Source organism: Pleurodeles waltl, chromosome 4_1 (assembly GCF_031143425.1).
Source record: "Pleurodeles waltl isolate 20211129_DDA chromosome 4_1, aPleWal1.hap1.20221129, whole genome shotgun sequence".
Taxonomy (NCBI): Eukaryota; Metazoa; Chordata; class Amphibia; order Caudata; family Salamandridae; genus Pleurodeles; species Pleurodeles waltl.
In genome coordinates this window covers 598,691,053-598,714,471 of record NC_090442.1, presented here as the reverse complement: position 1 = coordinate 598,714,471, position 23,419 = coordinate 598,691,053, and the positions used below count along the sequence as shown (strand labels likewise).

Sequence of the window (23,419 nt, the reverse complement as noted above, 5' to 3'; positions counted from 1 at the left end):
CATTTGATGAAGTGGTGTAGAGTGGAGTACCATAACCTGAAGTTTTGTACAGTGGAGTGGCACGCAGTTGAATAGCGTAGAGTGGAGTGCCATACATTGGAGTGGCGTAAAGTGGAATAGCATATACTATAGTAGAATATAGCCTAGTGGCATACAGTGGAGTGGTGAACACTGAGGCGGCATAGAGTGCAGTTTCATTCAGTGTAATAGCGAAGAGTGGAGTAGTGTAGAATGGAGTGGCGAAGAGTGTAATAGTGTATAGTGGAATAATGTACAGTGGAGAAGCATATAATGGAGTGGAGTACAGTGGTGTGGGGTAGAGTGTAGTACCATTCGGTGGAGTGCCATACATTGGAGGGGGGTTTAATTGAATAGCGTAAAATGAAGTGGCAGAGAGTGGAGTGCCTTACACTGGCGAGGCGTAGAGTGGAGTAGCATACAGTGGTATGACATAAAGTGGAATAGGGTTCAGTGGAGTGTTGAAAAGTGGAGGGGCATGCATTGGAACAGAGTACAGTAGACTGGAGTGGCTTACAGTAGAATGGTATATAATGCAATAGTGTCCAATGGAGTGGCGCACAATGGAGTGACATAGATTGGAATGGTGTACAGTGGCATTACGTATAGTGTACTAGTGTAGAGTAGAGTGGCATAGAGTGAAGTCTCATACATTGGAGAGGTGTAGAGTGGAATAGCGCAAAGTGGCTACAGTGGCATGGCATACAGATATATGTGAAATTTATTGGAAATGTAGACTATAGTGTGCAGAGTAATGCAAAACCGCTAATTGCGCTGCCTTGCATTACTCCAGATTTATTATTCAGTGCCATGCATTGTGGCCTTGCGTTCTTTGGTAAATCTGACTTAAATATTGCATTGCCCATGCAACACCATGAGTACCGCAAGAGTACAGCAATTCAATAATATAGGTAGGCGTTAGTTTTGGCCCATGGTACACCATGATAACTTTGCAGTATACCATGGTACCTGGTAATGATGACAAGCCAGTATATAATTGGGTGATGGCTGTTTTTTTAGAATGAAGAGGCAGCCATATTGTTTTTACTACACTTTAGCTGTGTTCAGTGTTAGGGCCTTAGATATAGCTAAGTACTAGGTCCGTACCTCTTACCACTTTATTGAAGTAATTAAAGTGGTACTAGATAGGGAAATTTACTTACGTTTTATATAATTTTAAATAAGTTTACAGTCATGTACCACAGTAGTTTAACAAAATGTAGTGAAATTCCGGGAACGTACAGTGGTGGCAGATGTCACTAAGTTTAATGCCTTATAACTTGAACAATAATTTCCCAAAAAGTATCATCTCTGCACCATACATATATAATCCTGCCAAATTTCATGTACATCCATTTAGCCGTTTTTGTGCTACGTCAAATACAATAGTCTATGGAAAATACATTTGGTGCAAAATGTGTTTTGAGACCCCCTTTTATGTTTGCACCCCTTAAAGATTCACCACAATAATTTACATATTCTCAAAATGTGGAATATATTGTAGGTCTGGAAAGTTTTGTGGTGGTTTGTCAAACAGTTAGACAGTTATTAGGGAGGTAATATCCAAGGAATTCCTGTCTTTGGGAATACTAACTATAACTATAGAGTGTCAGTCAGAATTAATTTGATTTCTTTCTTTTTATCTATTTGTTATTTATTTGTTCATTAGTCTACGTAATTGTGTAACCATCAATGTGTCTTTTAGTTCTTCCTGTAGTAATTCTGAAACTTTACATACATTTTATTTTTTGGGCTTCCTTGCTACTTTTAGTAGTATTGTGCTACAGGAAATCTCCAAGTTGTAAAACTTCACATTTACTTATTCTGCTTACCCCACAGAATCATCTGCACTGCGTGTTGGAAATGGACCATTCTGCAGGGTTTCCATTGTCTTTTTGGCTACTGACCTCCTCTTTTTGAACCTGTGCTGAATTTCATTTTTGCTGGCTTTAGGACTCTGGGCACTTTACCACTATTGACTAGTGCTAAAGTGCAAGTGCTCTGTCTAAATTATATTGGTAATTAGCTTACCCATTATTCTATTTGATTTACTAGTAAGTCCCTATTAAAGTGCACCATGTAAATCAAATGCTAATGAGCACATGCACACATGAGTAGCCCTGTAAACATGTCTGACCTGCCACTGCAGGGTCTGTGTGGGCAGTTTTAAACTGCCATTTCAACCTGGCAAGTGCACCCACTTGCCGGGCCCAGTCTTACCTTTTATTACCTGTGGGTCTCCCCTAAGGTAGGCCCAAAGCAGCCCCATATGCATGTGCAGTTTATTTAAAAGGTGGGACATGCACTTGAGTGTTTTACATGTTCTGAAAATACTGCTACATTAATTTTTCACTCTTGCAAGGATTATCCCTCCCATAGAGTAACATGGGGATTGCCTTGAAATATATTTCAAGTGTAATTTCCCATTGGGAGCAGATAGAGATGTGGAGTTTGAGGTTTCTGAACTCACAATTTAAAAATACATCTTTTGGTGAAGTTGGTTTTTAAACTTTTAGAAAGTGAGGATTTTCTTGCTTACCCATTCTGTGCCTCTGCCTGTGGCTGTGGAATGCATATCTGGGTCAGGATGACAGTTGGTCTGTTTGTGAATTCTCTCTAGACAGTCAAACAAAGGGAGCTGAGGTGTGCCCTGCATATATCCTAGGGGGTCTTCCTGGGCTACAGTGGTGGGGGGGATAAGCTGAAACCTGCATCTGAATAAGACTGTGCCTGTCCTTACGCAAAGCAGTCTCCAACCTCCTGGAGTGTTTCTGGGGCAAGGGCATGAAAGGCAGTGTCTTATGCACCACAAAGACTTTCCTTTGAGGTTCGCCTACTTCAAAGGCAGAAATAGGTATAAGTATTGGACCTCTGAGACCACAACTTTAGAACACTTCTGGAGTGAGAACATTCTGCCGGGAAGAAGAAATTGTTGCTGTTCGATGGACTGCCTCTCTATCTATTGCTTTATTGTGCTAGCCTGCTGCTTCTGTCCTGGGATGGAAATGACTTTGCTTTGCTTTCTACATCCTGCTTTCCAAGGTTCCCCAAGGACTTCAACTGAGCTTGCCTCCTGTTAGAAGTCTCAGAGACATTGAAGACTTCATCTGCCAGTGCCTGGGCTCTTTTTCTGGGAGCAGACTTGCCAAGTGGTACCAGCTCCAGTCCCTAGGCCCTTGGAAGTGCAGGCTGGTGACCTGAAGAAAACAATCCACACACTGACATGTTGCAGCAGAAAAATCGATGCAACGCCTGTCTTGCAGGTGCAGAATCAATGCAGCACCAGTCTTGTGGCTGCAGAATCGGCGCAGCACCTGTCTTGCGACTCAAGGATCAATGCAGCACCTGTCTTGGAGCTGCAAAATCGACACAGCTTCTGTTTCACTGTGGCGCCATCAACACAGCGCATCTGGATTTCCATGCATTTTTCCCGGGACGTCAATTTCTCATTCACTCTTCTCTCCTCCCAACCGCAGTAATGAACCGAGACTGCGTGTCCAGAAATCAATGCTTCACCCCTCCTGTGAGGAAATAATCGGCACATCACCTCTCCTGCCAGTACGGAACAAACGCAGCGCCTCTTTTCCGAGGAAAGAATCAACATCACCTCCTCTGCGCAGTAAGGAACAGACACATTGATTTGCTTTTCAGCACCTCACCTCCCCTGCAGCCCACATCGTCTTTGTTTTTGATTGATCCCAGGTACTTTGTGGTAAAGAGATACAGCCATTGATTCTTATGAATTAAGACTCATTTAACCCTTTAAAAAGTGATATCTTTACTTGTGTATGTTGGATTTATGTTGTTTCGATCTTGTTTTACTCAGATAAATATTGGCTGTTTTGCTAAACCGGCATGGAATTTTACTAAACTGGCATGGAATACTTTTGTGGTGTTTTCACTGTTACTATGTGCACAAATAGTTTACACAGTGCCTCTGAGACAAGTCTGACTGCTTGTGCCAAGCTACTGAGGGGGTGAGCAGGGGTTTTCTTAGCTGTGTGGCTCTTTACCCTGAATAGAGTAAGGATCCTTTCCTGGGTAGAGTGCAAACCACTGCCAACTAAAGAATCAATTTCTAACACCACTTAATATGTAATACTGCCATATTTCATAGAAATGCAGCTGACATTTTTTGCGCTATGCGAAATACAGAAGTGTGTGAAAAATGGATTGGGTTTGAAGCCTGTTTTGGGACCCCCTTTTTTCTTTGCACCCCCGTGACCAAAAGTCACACAACCTTTAGTTCTCACAAAATGAAAGAGGGGGCAGCTCGTCTGCAAAATGTCATGCACATTTGTCAAATGGGTGCAAAACCATAAAGGGACAAAAATAAAAAATAAAAATCCTACCCATAGTCAACCTAAGTATAATATGGCAGGTAAACAGGGGGTATTTACAGCAAATGATGCATTGTGTCCCTCAGCACAGCCTTGTTCACATAAAAGTGAATAAAAACACACAATGTATATATAAAAGCACAACCAGTGAAAACAGTCAAAAGATTGAAGTGCAGAACAAACATATCTTTTAGGGCGCCATGTTAGAACATGCCCATTCCCCATGGTAAATAAGTACATTCTGAACAGTAGTTAAAAAAATAAAGGAAATAACTAAAAATCATAATCTCGCTCATGTGTTGATATTGTTTTCAAAAGGGCCACCTGGAAGAGTAACATGGCAGCCTGGGGAGGGGGAGGATTAATTAACATGCCTCGTCACAGGCTTAAACAGATGTTGTTCGAATTATACTCGAGTGTGCACCAAGGTTCAAAGGCAATCTGGACATAGTACAAATTACTAACAATGTGGATGAACACAAAAGATGGTTACACACAAATATCTCCCGTGGGCAGGTATGAAAAGAAACATCAGTGGAGTGTACAGTCGCAACTGTAATGTAGGACAGAACGCAATTAAAATAAATGAAAGAAACCCATCTAAACAGATCCGCCCTCAGTGGGCAGATTTAAGGGGATACAATGTCACACTTATGAACAGATGCTGTTGGAATATTACTCCAGTCAACATGATAATTTAAAAGCGATGTGGACATCATCAAGTAAACTAACAAGAAGTGTATTCCAGGTAGACAGATAAAGATAGGAACATCAACGAGGTATACATTCGTATCTGTAATACTGGAGAGAACACTAATGATACTATGAAACCCATCTGCATAAACCGATTCCAGCCACAGTGGGACAAAATAACAGGATGCAAGGTGTCTACGCGGGCCCTGGGGGCAGACCAGAACAGCACCTCCCGTCACAGTAATATACATGTCAAGGTGGTCAAAATACATCACATATCACTAGAAAATGACATCCCCTTGAAACAAGAAAAGACAGGAAAAAACGTCGCCCATCCATAACCCAAGTGTCAATCACAGTATGAGAAAACCAAATACATAAAGTCTTATCTGCAGGTGAGTGGGAACCCAAAGTGCAAACTGAAGAAAAGGGTAGGGGTACCCTTCCAGCCAGATTCCAGAAAGGCATCACAATACCCCTTCCTTTCCTCCTGAAATAAAAACAAAGCATGACAGTCAGCAGGGTCAAAAGAAATGTACTCTAATACCTACACTCCTGACAAGTGCAGATGAAATCAACATTAACAGTTATACAGCAGCAGGCAAAGCAGCAGAGACTCTGGAAAATGTTGCTTTCAGCCATTACAGGACTCTGGAACCTAGTCCCCTGTCATGAACTTTAAGAAAATATATATATTGATATAAAGTGGCAGGGTAGGGATACCCTACCTCCCTATGCCCCATGGGGCAAAAATAATTTTAAAAACGGCAGTTTTTGCTGTTATCCTGTTGTGGTACAAAAAGCAAAATGGTGACCAGGGACAGCATTGTTTAACTGAAGCTTTTGGGGGGTACGCAGCCATCTCCCTGAGCAGTTTTCTGCTTTGGGGAGCCACATCCCCCTGGGCCTGATTTAATAAATATGAGAGGGGATGTATGGCCCCCTCCATAAGCCAGATTCGATCCTAGGGAGCCCATCACCGGGGCCAAATTTAATGAATAAATAGTAAAAATGTGGAGGATGCCGCATGTCTCCCTTCACTATGCCATATTCGGTCCCTGGAACCCCATCCCCCAGCGCCCAATGTATTTTTTAAGGGGAGGTTGGCTTCACTGCCTCCCTCTCCAAAGGGGTCATGCGGCCCCCTCACAGAGCCTTTAGTGGCCCGACGATCCCATCCCCTGGGGCCAGCTTACATTCTGTGTCCCAGGTAGTCATCAATGATTTCATTTGAGATGTCATCATTCGTGTCATAAATTGTACTGAACTTATCATGAGTGATGTAATATGTGAGGTCATAAGCAGTCGTGGAGGGGTGCAAGTTATAGTTGGCTCTGCTATCTATTACTGGTGAATTTCTGTGTTGTTTTCAAAAAGTTAATGTTGTCACTGAAATATTCACCTAACTATAACGTTAATTTAACCTTTATTTTTTTCAGTAAAGTTGCTATGTTTTTTTAACAAAAACATATTTTATCACACCTAAATCTAGTTATTTTAACCTGTATTTTTTCAGTAATTTTTTTATTTTATTTTTTAAATAGAAGGTAATATTTCATTACCATACATAAAGCCAATACCCCACCGCAGGGCGTTATATTTTTTAAAGGGGAGGGAGGCCGTCTAGACCCCTCCCTGAGCGTAATTAACTATAGTAGGCCCTGAGGACCCCTGGACCTCGTGTTTTTCAAAGGGGAGAGGGACCAAATGGCTCCCTCCTCGAGCCTTATCAGGCCCTCAGGATCTCAACCGGGGAGGGGAGCCATAATTACCCCTGCCCCAAGGCTTGTTAGGCCCTGGGGGCCTCATCCCCCTGGGCCATTACTAAATTAAAGGGGGGGGTCTGCGCAATACCACCCTCTTCAAGCCATTTCCAGCCCTGGGGACCCCATCCCCCGGGGCCCTCAACACTTAAAGGTGAGTGCCCACCCAGGGCACCCACCATGTAGTCATTTGGGGTGCAGGGGGAGCCCAAAGACGCCGGCCACCCAGCCGGCTCCCCATATGCAGTGGGAGCCGGTATTGCTTCTGCCAAGAAGGAGCAAATACTAATGCTACTCCCTCCAGGTCCAAGCAATATTCTGATCTGTTTCCCTGCTTAGATCAGTGTGAGCAGGGAAACAGATCAAAAGTGTGCTCCGAGTCGGCGGGAGCATTTTTAACGCTCCCTCTGACTGGGAGCAGACTTTGTGTTTGCTCCCGCTTGGTGGGAGATTAAAAAATGCTCTAGCCTGGCAGTAGCAAACATAGATTTCCAGGGGCAGGGAAATCGGTATTTCCCAGGGGTGGGCTCCTCAGAATATAGCATGTGAGCTGGCCTCGGGATGGAGTCCCCGGGACCATTATTGGAATCCTGCGACCCTCCTCCCTTAGCGTAATCAAGCCCGGGGGTGGGCATCCGGGGCCTTTAATGGCTCAGAGAGGGGGCCCAAGCAGGCCACCTCCCCATGTAAACTAATGTTGTCCCCAGGCGGGCTTTTCCAGGGCCTTTAGAGGCTCGCGTCCCCTCCCCATTTTGTAAAAACGTAGTCCCAGGAAGGGCTCCGTGACCCCCTTCCTTCCCATATAAAACTAAGTTTGGCCCGGGGGTGGGCTCTGGGAGGCCTCTGGAGGCTTGAAAACTAATTTTACCCCAAGAGTGTGCTCCCCGAGCGTCTGGAGGCTTTGGGAGGGGGGCCCCCTCCCCTAAATTTCAGCCCCAGGGATCTGATCCCTGTGGCCTTTGATGGATCAGGGAGGGGGACTACACAGCCCCCTCCCCTTTATTAAAACTGCCCCAGGTAATGGCTCCACGGGGCATAATAAATGTGGCATTTTTGTTGATTACCCCCACCCCTCAAACCCTTTTCTGGGGTGTGGTCTCTCTGGTTCTTCCCTATGGGTCAGAGGGGATCAGTATATTCCGACCCTGTATCCTAGCTTTCAGTTTTTTACTTCAGGACAGGGGATTTAGTCACTGATTCCTGTAATGGTCTGCGAACGAAGATCTAGCTTCCTTCTAAATAGCCTAACTTAAACCTCATGGGGATTTTGCATTTGGTACTCTCCTTTTTCCTTGGCCCCTGCTTGACAGCTTGCCCTGAAACTTTCCATGCACAAACTAGTCAGCAACTTTTGGAATGTTTCGTGGAGGTTCTTCATACTGTGCCGAAGGGGCTGAGGTGAAAAAAAAAATTAAAGGGTGGGTTGTGTGCTGCCGCTCCTGGAGCTTAACTAGGCCCCAGGGACCAAACCCCAAGGCCAAAATGCTTTAAAAAGGGGAGAGGGGTCACACGGTCTATGTTCCAGAGTCTAAAAAGACCCAGGAGGCCCCATCCCAGCGGTTGAAATGTAAATAAGAGAAGGGAGGCTGCTCGCATCCACTCCCCAAGCCTTAAAAAGACTCTGGGGACCCCAACCCTTGGGGCCGTAATTCTAATAGAAAGGAAGGAGGGCCTACACCCCACTCCCTGAGCCTTTAACCCCCACCCCCAAGACTCTGTAGTTTCCCTTCCCGCACTACCCCACAGGCGGAGAATCAGATGTTTGCTCCTGTATGGTAGGAGCATCTTTTAAATCTCCTGCCAAATGGGAACAAACATGTAGATCTGCTCCCAGCCAGCGGTAGAGTTAAAAAAGATGTACGTTATGTTTCCCTGCCCGCACTTCTGCAGGCAGGATACACAATACATTGCTCCCACGCTGACTGAGAAATCATAATAGTTTCTTTCTCTGGCCGAGGGTGAAGCTGGATCCCGCACTATGTGGGAAGTTGGCTGGGGCCGCTGGGGCCCTAGGGCTCTCCGTGCGGCCCTCAGCATGGTACTTCATATGTTACTCGGATGGGCACCCATATATATATTTAAGGCAAGCTCTGTGGGATGGGGTCCTAATAGGCTCGAGGAGAGAGCTGCGCATGGAGGCCAGATCCTGTGGCCAACTCACTGCCGCGCACGGCCAAAGGCGTGCAAGGCGGGTGATTGGCTTTATGTATGGTAACAAACTATTACTGTATGTTAAAAAAAATTAAAAAAACTTGAAATACACTGAAAAAACAAAGGGCAGCACTTCTAATTTGCCCATATATTACATCACTCATGACATGTTCTATGAAATTACTGATATCACAGCAGCATTTGCAATTAAGTTATTGATGAGAAATGTGCATGGTGGGGTGGAAGTTATATTTACCTTGGGCACTAGACTTCGCCCCCCCCGCTATGCACATTTCTCATCAATAGCTTAATTGACACGCTAATTTCCCCTGAGATTCAGGGGGGACAAACTGTAACCAGTAAAAATATTAACACCCATGTTGTCTGCTTCTTTTATGATTCTGTCTATCGTGTCCCTTTTTTATTTTTTATTTTCTAGTGATACACTTTGTTTCAGTCTTGTTTTCTTCACTGTTCATGAAGTGATTTTCCTTCTTTACTTTGATATTCTTAACATTCTTGAAGAACTTGCATGTTTCGAGTGCCTGGCTTTATAGATTTATTACTTAGACTATTTATGTAGCTGTAGCTCATCCCCTCCCTAAAAGACATTTCTGCCTAATATCCCAAGGCACTTTTGGTCTGCTGGTACTTTGGTGTAGATGGTGCTGCATAATTATGGTACACATAAGGATTAAGGCTAATCCATTTGTGCCTTCAACTGACAGATGGGTAAATCATCGTGGTCTGCATCTTTGTCCGGTCTTCGTCCTACAGGACGAAAGCGGACCTAGATCACTGTGCGTGACCGCTAGACTGTGATCATCAAAGATGTGACTGCTGTGCCTGCCCCCTGCGATGACCTTGGAAGAGTGTTGCGGCTAAAGCTTCCCTGAATAGCCTCCTTTGTGTGGTCTGTTTTGTGTTTGGATCGTAGTGCGCTTGAAAACAGCACACATTCAGTTATGTGCAAGCAGAAGATAGTGGTCCCTGCTAAGTGCATAGGGGTGCCTCACTTGAGTTGGTATTACTGTTTCAACCCGTGTTAAACATTGTAGTGATGGCCTGTGGCTGATTTTACAATTTCAGCATATCTTGGCTTTAAAATTGTAATTCAGTGTTAAGACAAGCAGACTCATAAATAGCCATATGCGTTATCAGTCAGTTACCTTCCATATCGGATTATCAGGAAGCAATCTTAATATTTCCCTGCTTTAACAGGGAGATTTATTACTCCTTTCCTTGTTACATCACATTAATTGAACTTCATCCCATCCTTTACATAGTTTATTGCACTCTTTTCTTTTCATTGCTGAGGGAGTTGAATGCCACACTGGAATCTGTAAGAATAATCTAAGACTGTTGGGATTTTGACTTCGGTGTTTCTTTTTTTAGTGGAAACGTATTTATTGAAATCACATTGGATATAATTAACATTGACAGCAAGAAATGGTTATGCATTTCAGTATCAGTCAGTAATCTTCATTCACTCAATTGACTTGAGTGTTTAATTCCTTTAACCTTAATAAGTAATATTTTTTGCATGATCATGGTTCGGAATGGTTAAAGGTTGATATGAGATTGAAGCGTATATGACTGGTCCTAAGTGAGTGAGTAAGAGGTAGAGGTGAAGATTGGAATTGGTGAAGTCAAGAGCATAGTATAGCGTTCATAGCGTAAAAAGAGACGGAGCAAAGAAAAAACCTAAGAACCAACCACCATCCTTTAATTATCAGAATTAGTCAATGGGGCATTTAAGCGAAGAGCAATGGAGAAAAACTAATGGAACAGTGTTGAGTGTCACTATCAAAGATTTTTTTTTTAACAATGTAGTTTTCCATAATTTTTTTATTGATTTTCAACAGTAATATACAATAGCTTAAGTAAGCGTTCATTCACAGTATATTGCTTTTACAGCATCATTTAATATTCCCCTTCCCATTTATCCTTGTCCCATTCTTTATACTTCTGTTCATTTGTGAAATTAACAATGCACCGTATTTTTTTTTTCTCAAAGTGACCTGTTGTTGGGAGGGCCTATTACTATAGCCTTAGAGCCCGCCGTAGTGGGCTATACCAACCGTTGAAAGGCCACCTCCTTTAACAAGGGACCAAGACTTTAATTGTTGGTATAGCCCAGCTAGAAGGACTGTAAGGCTATTAGAACATTCTACCACTAGATGGTAGAATGTTGTAATAAATAAAACAAAGTCCTCAGGAGCCTGAGTGGTTCCTTGAGGCCTTTGTTCACAGCTGTTGCTGTGAACAAAGAACATTGGAATGTTGAGAATCCAGGCAGTAAAAGCCCAGAGCACTCCTTTGTCTCCAGTGGAGCTTCCAACATTCCAGTGTTCTAATATAGCTAACAGCTCAGCCCAGTCAGCTTTATCGTCTGTTAATTTTTCATCCTTCCTTGAGAAAGTATTGGATGTTATGAGAGAGAGCTTTATTTTTTATATAACTTTTTATTTAGATGTAACATGTTGAAAAGCCCAGCAGCGGTTAGCCAGTTGACAACTCTTAGTAGACCACAAAAAGCTAGACAATTATCCTTTTTACATCATGTCCATCTAAGAGATTGTCTTCCCTAATCCCTTGCCCTCTCCATCCCCTCCCACTTACATTATGATTGTTTTTGATGTTCTACAGTCAGTGTCCAGTCGCCAGGGCCCTCCGCCACAAGGCTCAATCTGAATACCCCTGTACCGCGCCCAGTCATTCCATATCTTGCTATTTATTTGGGGCATCCTTGAGCCATGTTTATGGGCTGCTCCAGAGTGAGGTCATGCCAATCTTCAATCCCTTTAGAGACAGAGCACGCCTGTCTTCCAGGCAGCAGCTGTGTCTTGATTGACTACTGTCAAGCCTGGCCATAGTAGAATTCTGTGGTACCTATTGCCATCTGTCTTCTGTGGTGTGTAGTAGAGCCATCTTAGGGTCTCTGGGAACCTTCCATCCCAACACCTTGTTTAGTATATATAGTATTCCTTCCTAGAAGGGGAGGGAGCACAGTGCATTTCCGAACCGTGTTTAGAAATGTTCCTTCTCGTACCTTACAATGCAGGCATAACTTGGTTCTTGTGAGGTATGCTCTTTGAAGATATTTCAGCTGGATATCTCAGAATTGAGAGGCTATGGTGGCTCCTCTGGGGGACACCAGGGCCTCACACCCATCATCAGTGAGCTCCTCTAGATCTTTAGTCCATGCCACCCTCAATTTGTTGAAGGTGTGCAGCATCTTTGCCACTAATTATGTATATATGGCATTTTGTGTTGATCATGTTTCATCAAGAGCACCTGTGCTTCCACAGGACTTTATTCCAGGAGGTTCTCTTGGGAGGCCAGATAAAAATCAGGCATGCGCTTGCACTGTAAGTATTAGTAAAGTTGGCTGCAGTGGAGGTCATTCCTTCTGTAAGCCTGAGAAGAACTGCAGACTTGGTCCCTGCTTGCCTTCCGTGTGGATATATCTATTATGTCCCAGCTTTTAAAGCCAGTCAGATGTGCCGCCTTTTGAAGCTAGGTGCCTACCCACAAGGGGGGTGGGGGGGTGGTCTCTATGGTTAAGCACCGGGCCCAGCCCATGGCCTTCAGAGTGTTTTTCCAGATCTCTAGCACCCGCTATTGTCAAAGGGGAAAGGTCCACTGGGGCCTGTCCTCCATATAGAAGGTGAGGAAGTATAGAAGGTGAGAAAGTGATGTGCCCTGCTTTGCCCAGCCATCTGAAATATCAGATGGGACTGTGAATCCCTTGAGCCACCACTTATTCAGGACAATCAGATTAGCTGCCCAGTAACAGGATTGGATGTCGGGAGTTGCTAAGACAGTCATACATATATTTGTGAAGAAATTAACATTTATCAAGCACTAACAGGTGCCCATAAGAATGTCCTGGTGCTGGAGGAAATGGAAATATATAAGAACTATCACCATTATTCTGGCGGAAACCAGTGGTTTTTAGGCTCTTAAGACATTTCATGTGGTTTGTTTCAGAGTGCGAAGAAAGGTAGAGAGAATTCCATAGTTTGGTGCAAGATTGGATACATATTTTTCTTCTAACATACTGTGTGTGGTTTGAAAAGTCTTAATTTCTGGTAAGTACTCTTTATTTTCAGTAAAATCTACAAATGTGCATAACAGCAAATAATACCTCCGCCACCGTCGCCCTTCCAACCGTTTCTCCCGTCGTATGTCGAGTCTCGAGACAAGGTTCTCGAATCCTTACAAGACTCGACATAAGAACAGAGAGATAACCCAACATATCCTTCCCCTTAACACATACAAAGATACATCCAAACCTTTACGAAGACACGTAACACATTTTGTTAAACTAAAAGTACAAAATCACGGAACTTCGTAGGAAGCCTCCTATTCCTAGTTGAGGATTTTCTTTTCATGTCCATAGACTCCCATTCCTTCTTAATAGGACCTTCCAAATCCTTGTCCTTCCGTGGGTCATTTCTTGCTTCTTGATTTACTTTGGTGGATTCCTTCAAAGATTTGTTCAAAAGTTCCACATCACGAGCCAGGGACAACCTCTCCTTATTCCACCAATTGCCATCTTCCAATTTAACAGCATTTTTACAAATTTTGATGACTTTCTTAGGATAAGAAAATCTAGATTCACCTTTCTGAACAATGCGGGCACTCTTGATTTTGACATAATCACCCAACTTCACACAAATTGTTTTTCTAGAATCACCTTTGTATTTATTCTGAGCAGAAATCCTTTTTTCACTCACTTTCTCAATCAATCCCTCATCAACTCCCTTTTCACCCATCCACTTCCTTTTCAACTTAGTTCCCGGAGCTCTTCCCTTCAATAATATAAAAGGAGACACACCAGTATCTGCATTGGGTGTGGTCCGCACAGCCCACAACAACTTTTTAAGTTCACCCTTACAATTTAACCCTCCAGCTTTGGCCAACTGCATATTCTCTTTAATCACTCTGTTAAAGCGCTCAACAAGACCATTACTCCCAGGATGATAAAGTGAAGTTTTAACATGTTTAATGCCCATGAGCACCAAAAAATCTGAAAATTGAGAAGATGTGAATTGACTACCATTGTCGGTAAGTATCTCATCAGGAATACCCTCTCTGAGAAAAACAGATTCCAAAAATTCAATGATCTTATGCGAATTAGGTACTTTCACCAACTTAAACTCGGGCCAGCGACTATAAAAGTCTATTAACACTATACCATACTCCACTTGCCCATTGAGCTAATTGACAGGTCCAATCAAATCCACTGCAACCTTACTCCAGGCTTTCCCAGGCACTTCAATAGCTTCAACAGGGGATGGCAGGACAACCCGAGACTTGTCACTGATAGCACAGGCCAAACAATCTCTCACAAAGTGTTCTACATCTCTGTCTAGTCCATGCCACCAGAAATCCTCTTTTATTCTCCTTTTCATAGCCCGCATACCTATGTGTCCTTCATGTCCCAAAGATAATACTTTGTATCTTAAATCCTTAGGTACAACCATTGCATCTGCACGCATCAACACGTTATTTACAATAGATAACTCCTCAAAAACATGTTTGTACACTTCACACTGTTCAGACTTGCATACAGACCATCCCTGTGCTATGCCCTTCATGACCTCCTTCAATTGATCATCATTTCCACACGCATGCCTCCACTCATCTTCCGTCACCGCACCACCCAATTGAAACTCTATAGAGCATACCAGGACATCATCTTCTTCTGGTTCCTCCTCATCTGATTCATTCTTGCAAGGAAGACGGAAAAGAGAATCAGCAAGAGTATTCCTTGCACCCGGAACATATTCCACATGAAAGTTATACATTTGTAATCTGTACTGCCACTTAGCTATTCTGGGAGTGGCTCGATGCGCACCAGAGGTAGAAAACAATTGCACTAAGGGCTTGTGATCCATCCTGACTGTAAAGTGCACACCCCTCTCAGACTACGCGAAGCAAAGGCTACCACTTCATCCCTACCATTTCTCTTCTGCATTAAAACAGCACCTAATCCAAGTTGACTGGCATCCGTCATTATTACTATTTCATCCCTTGTGTTAAAAGACTTCAACGGAACTGCCATTGCTACTTCCTTTTTAATGGCTGTAAACTCCTGTTCACACTCCAGACACCAGTCAAATTTGACATTTTTCTTTAAAAGAGATCTAATTTTATGAGTTTTGCTTGCACAATTAGGAATGAACCTAGAATAAAATTCAATCAGACCCATGAAGGATCTGACTTGGTCTTTATTACTAGGAGACTGAAAATCTTCAATAGCTTCAACCAGCTTTTTCTTTGGTTCCACTCCACATTTAGAAATGTTATACCCTAGATAATCAATACTAGATACACTAAATTTACATTTGTTTGCCCCTAGTACAATCCCTTTTTTATTCAACAAAGATAATGCCTGTTCCATTCTTTCATCATGCTGTGCTTGATTCTTGCCAAAGACAAGAATGTCATCCTGGAAAGCAATTACACCTTCCATACTTCCAAATAAACTATCCACCACCCTTTGGAATACCGCAGAAGCTGAAGCTAAACCAAATGGCATGCGTCTAAATTGGAACAAACCTTCCGGAGTAACAAAAGCTGTCAAATGTCTTGACTCAGGATGCAGATTAATTTGATGATAAGCCGATGTCCTGTCCAACAAACTGAACACGCTGGCCTCATCTAGAATGGATAGAATTTCAACAATGTTGGGCAATGGATGGCAATCCACCCAAATTTGTGCATTAAGGTCACGTAAATCAACACACATGCGAATAGAGTTATTGGCTTTACGAGCAATTACTATGGGGCCACCCAATCTGATGCATCCACCCTCTCAATTATGCGTTGATCACATAATCTGTCTAGCTCCTTTTTCAACTCTGCTCTCAACGCTAAAGGTACTCTACGTTCTTTATGAACCTTGGGAACTGCATTCTCCTTTAACTTTATCTTGTGTGCAAATCCCTTGAACACACCAATTCCTTCTTTAAAAACACCTGGAAATGCATCGACCCACATAGAACTAATAGATAACACCTGGTTATAATTCTTGCTCAGTATAACTTGTTCGGGGTTATTGGGATCTAACAAAATACCTAACTTTCTTTGGTCTTCCCAACCTAAAAGACATGTATCATCATTAGCTACATACACTACTCCCTTAGTCGCATCACCTTGGAAACTCAACTCAACTTCACACTCCCCCAAAACTTCCACTGGTTTGCCACCATATCCCACAGGCTTGATGCTAGACTTCCTGAGCCCAACATGGCTGAAATTTTCCTTCCACACCTTTTGACTCACAAGTGTATAAGGTGAGCCAGAATCGACTACAACAATTATTTCACGGCCATTAATTGACAATTTACAGGTAGGCCTTTTAGTGTTGTTAAGCATAACAACATCACTCTCATTAGAACAACATACAACAGTAAGAATTTCGTCATCCTCATTAGAGGAAGAATTAGATCCATCCAAATTGTCATTGTGTAACTTAAAAACCTTGTCCCTTGAACTGGAACTTGATATGTTAACAGCCCTACACACTCTAGCAAAATGTCCAACTTTGGAGCATTTTGAACATTTTTTACCTACTGCAGGGCAATTACTTGCATTACCTAAATGGGTGGAACTACCACACCTAAAGCATTCCCTTTTCTTGTAATTTTCCTTCCTAACTGATGTTTCAGCGTTGGCAATTGCTTGGGATTTGTTAAATTTCTGTTTGATTATAGCTACTTTCTGACTAGTTATATTCATCTGTTGCATATATGTTGTTGTATTCTCGATTCTAGTGGCTATCTCCACGGCCTTTTCTAATGTTAAATTCGGTGTAGACAATAGTGTCTCTTGAACTTTCTTATTATTGGTTTTCTCGACAAGTTGATCTCTAATCATTTCATCCTCACATGCCTTGTAATCACAGGAAACTGCTAACATCCTTAAAGCCCCCACATAGTTAGCTACTGGTTCACCAGGAACTTGCACCCTTTTATAAAATTTATGTCTTTCCATAATAACATTTTTACACGATCTAATCTGTTATCAAGGGACTTAATGGCAGAAGCATATTCATCAATACCGCCATCACCTTCACCCACATCTAATGCAACAGACACCTGTGGAATGTGTTTTAAAATTTTGCGGCCCTCTGGACCTAAACAATGACGTAAAACAGCAAACTTTTTCCTATGAGTAAAGGAGTCACCGTCAATGGCATCTAAATATGCCTCGAAACCTTCTTTCCAGGAATCCCAATCTGCTTCTGATGAAACTGGATCCGGAGAGAATACAGGAGGAGGAAGAATGGATTGCTGCATATTAAATGTAACCACAATAAATGTTCATTAAAATTGAGCAATGAGGAATCGTGTCCTATTAATCTTTCAAGACTGCGCAAGGTGTGCGTGTCACCGCAGAAAACAGGTTGAAGGAGTACAATTTAACACTACTATACTGCTTGAAATGCCTGGAAAACTTGGAAACAAGTAACTTGCAGAATGAAGGCACTTTCCACTTAGTAACATCAACAGATTAAATGAATCACGAAAAATTGGCCGGTTCACTCGTTGATGCCTGATGAATACTTGATCCAAAGAATGAAGGAAGCGAACAAGGAAATGAGTAGAAGTGCAAATGAAGTATTATTGGACTAGTCTGCTATACCTCGGCTGTGCTGCTCCAAATATTTGATGTTCTCCATTTAAACACTTGAAATAAATGTCAGTTCTACACGCAAATGAATTGGCCGATTCACTCGTTTCCTGGCGTCCCCGTTGGCAGGAAACTAAGTAACACATAAGATGCGTATTCAGCGTCTTCGTTGCGTAGCGGGATCGATTCACTCGTTTCCTGGCGTCTCCGTTGCCAGGAAACGAAGTAACTCATAAGACGCGTATTCAGCGTCTTCGTTGCGTAGCAGGACACGTGAAAAACGACAGGACGACGCGCGCGCTGAATCCTACACGCGCAGAAACCTCCTTGTGTCAAACAGCCCAAAAATCGATGAAGATGAAGAAAGACAGGTTGCAGGCTCCTCGAAGAACGGAGATGCAACAACTCCCCTCAGCAGGATCGAAACACTGAAAACCGGTTGAAAACGCCGCGCGTTGAACTCCTCAAAAGGTGCACACGTAGGTCCAGCTGCCCTGCAGTCACTCGTCGCCAATGAAAAGTCTTCGTTTCTGGTAAGTACTCTTTATTTTCAGTAAAATCTACAAATGTGCATAACAGCAAATAATACCTCCGCCACCGTCGCCCTTCCAACCGTTTCTCCCGTCGTATGTCGAGTCTCGAGACAAGGTTCTCGAATCCTTACAAGACTCGACATAAGAACGGAGAGATAACCCAACATGGTTCAAGGAATGTTCATAAGTAGAGCACAAGGGGAGCAAAGGCTACGAGAAGGCACATACAGCATTATGCAGCTCTAGCCAATAAATCTCTTCAGATCCTTTAAGATACTATTTAAAGATTTGTGGAAGTCCAAACAGATGTTTAATTATGGGGCTTTTCACATTGGTATAGTTTCCTCTGAACACACCACAGCTGTATGGATAATGTCATGTACTGTAAAATGGTATCAACATGCAAGCATGAGACTAATTCTAAAAATAGATATTTGGAGGACAGATACCCATGGAGTTCTATTTATACCTTTTACATGCATTTGTGCATAGATTCTGATCTAGGAATGGCACCCTGATCCTTCTAACATTGGTACTTAATGTGTTTACATGGACTCCAATCTTATTCCACAACTTTTTAGCCCACCTCTGTGAGGGAAGGTATCAGTGCATTCTATTCCACGTTTGTGTGTCAAATCAATCAATCAGATATTTATAGAGCGTGACTTGTCACCAGTGCGGGTATCTAGGCCCTAGGAGCAAGTATTCACTCGAAAAGCCAGGTCTTGTGCCCTTTCCTGAAATCGGTCCGTGTAGGGGAGGTACGGAGATGCAGCGGTAAGGCTTTACAGGCCTTGAAGGCGAGGTGGGAGAAGGAGAGCCCTCCCTTGCAGCAGCTGCGAATGCGGGGGATCTGTGCCTGGGCCAGGTGTGCTGAGGGGATGTTCCTGTGGGCATGGTGAAAATTTAGATGTTGATTCAGGTAGGTGGGTCACTGATCATAGAGGGCTTTGTATGAGCGGGTGAGAAGCTTGAAGTGGTGTCTCTTCTGGACCAGGAGACAGTGGTGGTATTTCAGGTTCTGGAAGATGTGGGCTCTCTTGGGCAGGTGAAGAATCAGTCTGGCGGCCATGTTCTGTATTGATTGGAGCCTCTGCATGAGTTTGGTGGTGGTGCCTATCGAGAGTGAGTTGCCGTAGTCAAGGCAGCTGGTTATGATGGCCTGAGAATGCTATGATGGAAAAGGAATGGTACTGACCTATATTTCTAGTTCTTCATATTGGGGTTTTCTGTCTAAACCCATAAATATCCGACCCGCCTGCCATTGGACTAGAACCATAGATCGGAATTGCACTGTTTAGATCCTTATTACAATCCAGCTACAAATTGTAACTGCCTGACTAACCCCCTTGTGCATGATGGATCTGGGAAGCTTCTGGACTCAGACTGCTTACCTTCTCCTCCTTCCAGAAAGGCCTCTGGGCGGAAATGATTTCAAGTGCCAGCTGGTGTGCATCGTCATTTTATTCTGACAGAATTTTGGAGAAGCAACTAATTTCTCCATTGTTGATTTTAGGCCTCATACTGTGTCTTCGAGCCCTGAAACCTCTCTTCTGCCTTGTTTTCTTTGGCTGTTTGTGGCAGATGTGGGCATAGTAAAATTACACCTGATTCCCACTTCACCAAGTTTAGTTTCCAACACTAGGGAGGTTTTATCTGGTGCTTGCAAAATTACAGCCTAATCTGAATTCTCTGAGACTTCTTTCCAGTTACGTGGTTTGGGGCTGCCCCTCCACCTAGAGGTTTTGTGGTCACACTGGAGGGGTTTGGAAACAGATCTATCATAGCTTACAGGGGCGTTTGTCTGCTTTTATTTTTAGTTCTAATGCAAGGAGGATTTGGGAGGGGGGATCCTTCCCACCCTAAGGGTTGCCTGCCTAAGTCGCACTTGATTTCTTTCCTCAATTAGGGGTCAAGGCCTCCGTCCTTTCCCACCAAGGGGAGAGAGGGAAGGACAAAAGCTCCCGAAAGCACCATGGACGCTTTTCACACTCCCATATCATCCTGCCAGACGATTGTTCTTCACTGCCCTTTTTTCTTCTTTTTCCTTTTTATTTTCGAGAAAGGAAAATCATCAAGGAGAACCCTACAGCTTACCTGACGTAGGCAACATATTAAATTTAACTGACGAAGATTAACTAAGGCTGCCTGACGTAGGCGACATAGTAAATTACCATACTGTAGAAAAAATAATGATTACTGCCTAAACAAGGCTATCAATAAATAATACCTTCATTGCAGGAGCACTGTCTGACCTAGACAAATAAAAAAACAAGCTTGTGTCCCTATAATAGTAATATAACTATTGTGTTCGTATTCTCTACGCTGGTTGGAAGCCTCAAAGCAGCACACTTCTATTTTTAACAACCATGGTTTCTCTCTAGAAATATCATAAGGGCAGAAATGCACCAGCTGATTAAATATATTGAAGTACACTTCAGGGATTGTTCTGAGGTTGGAAAATACGTATGTGAGCCTAGTAGAAGCAGAGAACCACAGACTTATTTCACTGACCATAACAAAGATTAGTTTAACATCCCTGAAAGATAGATTAGAAATACACAGTTAATTACTTTAATCTAGCTAAACAACTTGTAGGCAATCTGATACAACTGAGACTGAACCTGAGGGTTATCTTTGCCCAGAGGGTCGCAGTAGTTTTAGGGGCAGGGCGTCAGCATAGTTTTAGGAGTCGGGGTAGTTTAGGTTTTAGGGGGTGGAGGATTGTGGTATTTTTAGTTTTTGGGGATTGGAGGGTCGGAGGAGTTTAGGTTTTGTGGCGGGAGTGGGGGGTCTGGTCAGGGTAGTTTTATGGGCGTGGGGTCTGGTTTTTAGAGGTGGGAGTTGGGGTAATTATGTTTTTAGGGGTTAGGTAGTTTTATTTTTGGGGGTGGTGGTCGGTTTTAGGGCTCAGGGTGGGTGGGGGGTATTGGGGTATTTTTTAAGGGTGGGGGCTATGGGTACTTCAGATTTTAGGATAAGGGCTGGGGGTAATTTAGTTTTTAGGGGTTGGTTTATTTTTGGGGTGGGTGGAGTTGGTTTTAGGGCTCAGGGTGGGTAGGGGGTATCGGGTAGTTTTTAAAGGTTTAAAGGAGGCCGGGGTACTTCTGTTTTTAGGGTGGGGGGTGGCATGCAACAACCATGCATGCCGTTTCCACACATCCCTTTACTAGGCATGCCTTTACAACGAAAAATCGTTGTAAAGGCATGCGTGGAAACAACGCGTCAGAGTTCCAACCGCATTGTTCAGGCATGCGTGGTTGCCGCATGCGTGGTTCCATCATACAACCGAACACCTTGAGTTTCAGGAAAGGGGTGTAAACAAGTCTTATAGACTTTCCTTTTCAAGATGGAGGTCTGTCCATTATTTATCCAATATAAAGTAGAATCTCTTCCTGTGATATAAATTTCTGTTTGAACCTTATATAAGGAGGCATTTTTGAGTGATGGGGCATTGAAGCACGTTCGTTTCCTTATTTTCTATTGCATTCTTTGTCTCCTTGCTACTTTTTTGTTTACCCTGATCTTTCCTTCAAGCAGCTGTAACTTCTATTGGAGCTACGTCTGGGTATTATTGCTTGGTTCTTTTCTCTTCCCCGATGCCATTAAGAGTGTTGTGCCTTGCTGTTAACTTAAGTGTCAATATGTCAATATTAACCTTCAGTCAAGAGCTGCAAAATGCCAAAGAGGTATTTTACCCTCTGTGGTTCAAAGATGCTTCACTGTAACCTGACTCTCAGTTTTTGCCTAAGGGCATTAGAGTACTTTTAATCAGAACCAGAATGCATAACATTTTTTCCCTTTTTAGGCACATGGAGATTAAGTGATTTGCTCGGAATTTAAGGATTTTGAGCCAAAGCTGACATTCGAACCTGGTTCCCCATTTTCCAGTCTCTGCAGCTGTAACAACTAGGCCACATCTTCATCTCTACAAAAACTTAGTAATGACCACAGAGGCACATAAAATAGTCAAAAACCATAAAAATCCTCTCAGCTGAAATGTATTGTGCGTTACAATATATCATGTCAGTAATTTCCCCAAACAACACACAGACCAGGACACATATAATTGTCAAACTGTCACCTAACAACAACCTGAAGACACTCAAAGGTCTTCGGCCATGATGCTACTGAGTGATGCCTCAAAATCTCTTTCCCAAAAGACATAATGACAACTCTGGTCTTGGACAAGATCTAGAGCAAGATTTCAAACAAGTTGTCCAATCTCTAATACATTCAGGGTTGGACTGTTGTGACTCACTTCTTGTTTGCTTACCCAGAATACAACTGGCACTACTCGGAGCTGCACCTCTTTCAGGAGCCTGAAGACAGGTTCAAGAAACTCTGACAATACTTGTCTATTCTAATTTCGCCAAACTGGCTTCTAATAAAGGGAAGGTGCATCTTCAATTGTGGAAACGGTCATAAAGAAAACTAATACACTGAAAGAATCCTTCTCCGATGGCAGGAGAATTTGGAATTCAACTCACCCAAAATTTAAAAAATCCAGGTCCATATGTACAAAACTTTTTCGAGTTAGCAAACTGACCAAAACGGCCCATTTGTGACAGCAAAAGAGCATTTTTTTAATGTACAAATGCCAAAGCATGATTTGGTAACTTGTTACCGAATTGCCGTTTGGTTTAGTGATTTGGTATTCGGAAGGGTAGGTTTAGGACGTCCTTTCCAACTACCGAATCACGTATGTATTAATGTTTTGCAACCGATTTCCAGTCGCAAATAGTTAGTATATTACCGACACGTCAAAGGAGGTGGAAAGTCATCCACAAATGAGAAGGTGTCCCCAAGGGACCCTTTCCCCTTGGAAAATGTGACCGAAAATATTTTTTAAGAACAGGTAGTCGTCCCAGGGACCACTGCCCGCTCTTAAAAAATTAAATGTTTAACTTTTCCTTTTCTTTTTTGAATCTCATCCCGTTTTCCTTTAAGGAAGCGGGCTGCATTACAAAAAAAAAGTGCTTAATTGTAAAGCAGTCACAGACATGGTGATCTGCTGACCCTAGCAGGTCACCACCCCTTTGATGGACATAATTCCTTGTGGGTCAGAAACCACAACTTATCCCATTCATGTTTATAAGGTAGATCTATTTGTGTCCTTCTAGTAATCTCTATTTAGTATTTTTAAGTTTTCTCACAGTAGGAATTGTGATTTGCTAATTGCGAATCAGTAAAAATTGCAATTAAGAAATCACTAATTCTACTTTTTGTGCATAAGACCCCCAGCCACATCAAGCTTTAAAGGATGTAAAAACCT

The 23,419-nt window shown here is 42.8% G+C and overlaps 1 protein-coding gene across 2 annotated transcripts in view; it reads left to right on the top strand.

The window, feature by feature from the left end:
* NT5DC3 (5'-nucleotidase domain containing 3) overlaps positions 1 to 23,419 on the top strand; it is a 390,067-nt gene that overhangs the window by 224,359 nt on the left and 142,289 nt on the right. The window lies entirely within an intron of this gene.